This window comes from Rutidosis leptorrhynchoides, chromosome 1, assembly GCF_046630445.1.
Source record: "Rutidosis leptorrhynchoides isolate AG116_Rl617_1_P2 chromosome 1, CSIRO_AGI_Rlap_v1, whole genome shotgun sequence".
In the NCBI taxonomy this organism is placed as follows: Eukaryota; Viridiplantae; Streptophyta; class Magnoliopsida; order Asterales; family Asteraceae; genus Rutidosis; species Rutidosis leptorrhynchoides.
This window is the reverse complement of record NC_092333.1, coordinates 207,094,666-207,100,216: the sequence shown is the minus strand read 5'-3', so window position 1 is coordinate 207,100,216 and position 5,551 is coordinate 207,094,666.

The window sequence follows — 5,551 nt, the reverse complement described above, 5'->3', positions numbered from 1 at the left end:
ATAATTTCGAAAATAATTTATTAATATTAACAAAGTATTAGAGGTTATACTTTGAGATTATTGTTCCAATATATATATAATTAATATATTTATTTACTGGTATTCAAAACATAATTAAATATGTAACAGTGGAAAGTATATATATATATATATACACTTGTTGGATATACACAAATATTGACTTTTGTATATTATATTATATAAAATAAATAGATATAAAATATTCAAAATATGCTGTTATATAATATGTAATTATTAAATATTACAAGATTATTAAATTGTAATAATAATAAAATATGTAAATACAAGTTAAAGTTATAGTCATTATAATACTATGACTATTTTCTTTAATATTAAAATCTGTATTTATAATTAATATTTCTCAATATATATATATATATATATATATATATATATATATATATATATATATATATATATATATATATATATATATATATATATATATATATATATATATATATATACATATTATATAAGATCTATACATAATTATTATATGTTTATTGTAATTTGTAAAAATGGTATGTAAAAATTAATAATATTTTTTTAATTATTTTTATTATTATTAATGTAAATATAATTACTATTCTATTTAAAACTATTACTTCCTTATTTTACACTAATCTTATTATTATTAATACTATTTGATATTATCATTATCAATATTATTATTAATCATATTATTATTATTATTTGTATTTTATTTTATTATTAATAATATTAACAAATATTATTAATATTGTTATTAATTAGTATTGTTATTTTAAATACATTTACTAATTAATGGTGTTATGTATATAATCTTCTTTTAAGAAATTCATACGTGTAATCTATATCCTATCACTATCAAACTATATTTTTTTTTCTTCCTTTCCTGCATTCTATTTAACTCGTGATGTTTGGCCAACAACTACAATTATATGATTCCTTTATTATTGATAAAAAGCATAAAATTTTTCCATATATCATAATCGGATACCGCTACTTCACAAGGAGATTAGTCCGTGAGTTTTTTTTATTTTTTTTCTTTTATTCTTTTATTTTTTTTTCCTTCGTATAATTTGTTTTCTCTTAATTTGAAAACGAAACCATTTTAAAAATCTAAAAGTGCAGAAGTGTTTTAAATCACGTCATGAATGTTTCCTCAAAATTTCAGGTTCAAATTCGTTATATCGAGCTCCAATTCTTGAGTTAAAGTTTTAAGACTTAAAAGTCAACTCTGTGTTCTTGATTAAAATTCGAGTTTGTTGTTGTGAATCGACTGCAATTAACAATACCAATAGTTTCAAGGAGTGGATTACAACCTTTTGTATGTTATAAGTTTGATCTAAAACGTCCTTAAAAATCAAATCAATTTTTTTTTCTAAGTATACAGCGACGGCATTAAGGGTGCTGTACAGTTATAAATTTTTTTATTTAACTCAAGAATTGATATAAACTGATTATAATTAGGTTGCAAGTTCAAAAATCAAGCCTGGTATTCGTTGTTATTAATTTGGTTGGATTTTGGTCGAATTGATGAGGAAGATGATGGATAGACAAAATGGGTTAAATATATTTTAGGAGTACAATAAATAAGAAAATATGTAGCAGCTCAGTTGGTTTAGGGTGATGTTGGGCATTCGGGAGGTCGCGGGTTCGAGACTCAGCATGGGCTGTTAATTGTTTTTGAGGCCTATTTCTTGTGAGGTAGTTTCATTATGGTTATTATTATTATTATTATTATTATTATTATTATTATTATTATTATTATTATTATTATTATTATTATTATTATTATTATTATTATTATTATTATTATTGTTGTTGTTGTTGTTGTTGTTATTGTTATTGATTATAGATATTAATTATTATCATTATGAACTTGATTGTTATTAGTATTAGTATTATTATTGTTACTATGAATATGATTACTATTATTTCTATGAAAACAATAAAAAGGAAAAATTAATTATTAGTTTCATTAAAAATTAACACTTGTATCATTTTGTAATTAATAATATTATTATCAGTATTATTACTAGGTTAATAATTATATGAATACATGAAAATTAGGATTAGGATTACAAAATTAATGTAAAAGAAATCATAGTCATTAGTTTGTAAATTAAACACGAGGGTTATGAGTATTATGACTACGAATATACAAGTTTTAAAAATATTGTCAATATTATAAACGTAGAAATCGTGGATATAAATATTATTATCATTAATGTTAGTATTAGTATCAAATTTAACAATATCATTATTATTATTAGTATTATCGATATTAAGAAAGTTATTATTATCAGTAAATCATTATTATCAAAACTATCATTTTGTTACAAATAACTATTTTGTATCTTAAATATACTTAATACATATATTATAATTATATTAATAGTTTATATATCTACTTAGCTAACATAATAACAATAGTTATATAAATACTTATATATAACAAACTAATGATATCTTTTTATATAATGCTAACCAATATATATATAGATATATTAATATAACTAAATATATATGATATTAAACAATCTGAATATATGCACAAACTAATTAAGTATAATATATAATTAAAGATAAAATATAAAATTGTTCGATTATGATTTGTGTATTAATATATATACAAATGATATAGGTTCGTGAATCCGAGACCAACCCTGCATTGTTCAGTTGTTCAAAGTCGTCATATGTATTTTTACTACAAAATACAGTATCGTGAGTTTCATTACTCCCTTTTTATATATATTTTTGGGACTGAGAATACATGCGCTGCTTTTATAAATGATTTACAAAATAGACACAAGTACGTGAAACTACATTCTATGGTTGAATTATCGAAATCGAATATGCCCTTTTTTATTAAGTCTGGTAATCTAAGAATTAGGGAACAGACACCCTAATTGACGCGAATCCTAAAGATAGATCTATCGGGCCCAACAAGCCCCATCCAAAGTACCGGATGCTTTAGTACTTCGAAATTTATATCATGTCCGAAGGAGGATCCCGGAATGATGGGGATATTCTTATATACATATTGTGAATGTCGGTTACCAGGTGTTTAATCCATATGAATGATATTTTTGTCTCTATGCATGGGACGTATGTTTATGAGAAATGGAAATATGAAATCTTGGGGTCTATTAAAATTATGAAATTATTATTTATGTTAAACTAATGAACTCACCAACCTTTTGGTTGACACTTTAAAGCATGTTTATTCTCAGGTATGAAAGAAATCTTTCGTTGTGCATTAGCTCATTTTAAGGATATTACTTGAAGTCATTCATGGCATATTTTGAAAGACGTTGCATTCGAGTCTTTGAGTTCATCAAGATTATTATTAAGTCAATTATAGTTGGATATATTATGAAATGGTATGCATGTCGTCAACATTCGATGTAAATGAAAGGTTGTCTTTTAAAAACGAATGCAATGTTTGTAAAATGTATCATATAGAGGTCAAGTACCTCGCGATGTAACCAACTATTGTGAATCGTTTGTAATCGATATGGACTTTGTCCGGATGGATTAGGACGGGTCATGAAAGTTGAGAGGAATGATGTTAGTATTCTTAAGGTTCATACAGATGATAATGTGGCTGACCCATTCACGAAGCCCATGACACACAACAAGCATGATGATCATGCTAGTAGTATTGGACTTCGTTATGCTGCTGATATTTTTAATTTGTAATTTAGTATTTGGATATTTTTGGAACATTAAACAGTTTTATCATAATGAATTGATATATTGATGGTATGATCGTTTTCATATATATCACTGTGTTATATATTAGCATGTTTAATCCATGAGTAATTGTTGATTATTTAAAATCTCCATAATCAATCATGTTATGGGAATAACATGAATTAAGATTAATATGAAGTTTTGGTTATATTTATTGATGATAAATAGTTAACTTGTTGAGACCAAATTTCATATGTATTCATGGATGATGAATATTGGAATGACCCAACCATGAGATGTCACTACATGGATCGTAGTCAGTAGTGAATCTTTTAGTGATTATGTCTTTGTGTCCTTAGACTTGAGATGCACGCCCGTCTTGATGAGTGTAGCATTGTACTTTGATATGGTTAAATGTTGTCCTGAATAAGGCTGTTATAAAGGCCATTATTGGGTATAATGTAAAGCTCGTGATAGACATGTGTATGCAATATAGGATTTGTTCCTCTAAAATGTTTGGAGTTAGATACTTTTGAGCTCCTCGATGAATGAATAAGATATTTGTGTGACCGCACCCAGATGTAATTAAGATGATACTTAATTAATTTGGTGATCTAATTCAGTTCTAAGATCGAGAAATAAAATTGTTAAACAAATGAGAATGACCGATGATCCATATCTCAAGTTTAACTAAAGTATCTGAAACAAATGGACAAATGACATTTAACACTTACTATATGCAGTTCTGAGAAACTACCCTCACGTGAATTTAGGGACAATGGCCTGTTGCTAGACGGTATCCATTGTTTGTGTAGTTACTTGGTGTTGTGCCATGCACAAGTGGGAGTCTGTAAAATTAATGTGCAAGGTACAACATATAACTATATGGCTAAATTTATTTGAGCCTTCGGGGTCACACATATATACACCTAGACGTTAATATAATATATGTATGATGTATATATATTACTCAAGTAACGAAACAAGTTAAAATACTCCGTTATGAATTAATTGACTGATTAAATAATTTTGAATTAATTAATTATATATATATATATATATAAAAGAATGTTAGTTGGTCAAGGTTTTTGAATGTTAGTTTTGAAAGTTTGGTGTACTTTGAATATTTGTTGAAGAAAATTAGATGGGATAAGTAGTTAAAAACACACATGCGTATATATTTTATTCCACTTTTACTTCATTGAAAAAATATATAAATATATAAAAGGTAGAATAGATGAGTACTCACTTTTGCTTACAATCGTGGATCTTTTGATCCTGAGTTTTGATTAACAAATTTTTGGTGATTATGACCTTCAACAAACAAGATCTTGTGTTAGCATTTATAATCATATACGGAGTACTATTATTTTTAATTGTTTCACACAATTAATCAAGGGTTGATTATATTGTTACTTGAGTTTGGACTAGCATCCATTGGCGTTGTCTGAAAGTGTAGTGGACTATCCAAAGAGACGATCATATCTTTTGATCGTAAGTTTCTCTCCGTCTCATCAATTTCTCTAAGAAAGGTATATCGTCAACTCCTCTTTAGTTTTATATTCATGACAATTATTATGGTGTAACTGGATCGTTGGGAAAGATTAATCGTGTGCATGTTTCTTTAAATAAGTGAATATTTAATCTTGTTAAATTTTGTTCATAAAATAATAAAAGATTTTTATTTTAACTATCCGTTGCGTTAATCTGATTTATTAAAAGTACGCACGGTTTTCCATCAGACCCTAAACCCTCAAAGGTTAGCTATTATATTAAGATGCTGTGGTTACCTTAACTTATGTGACACCTTTTTAGCTAAGAATTTAAATTTTACCGTTTTTAGTCA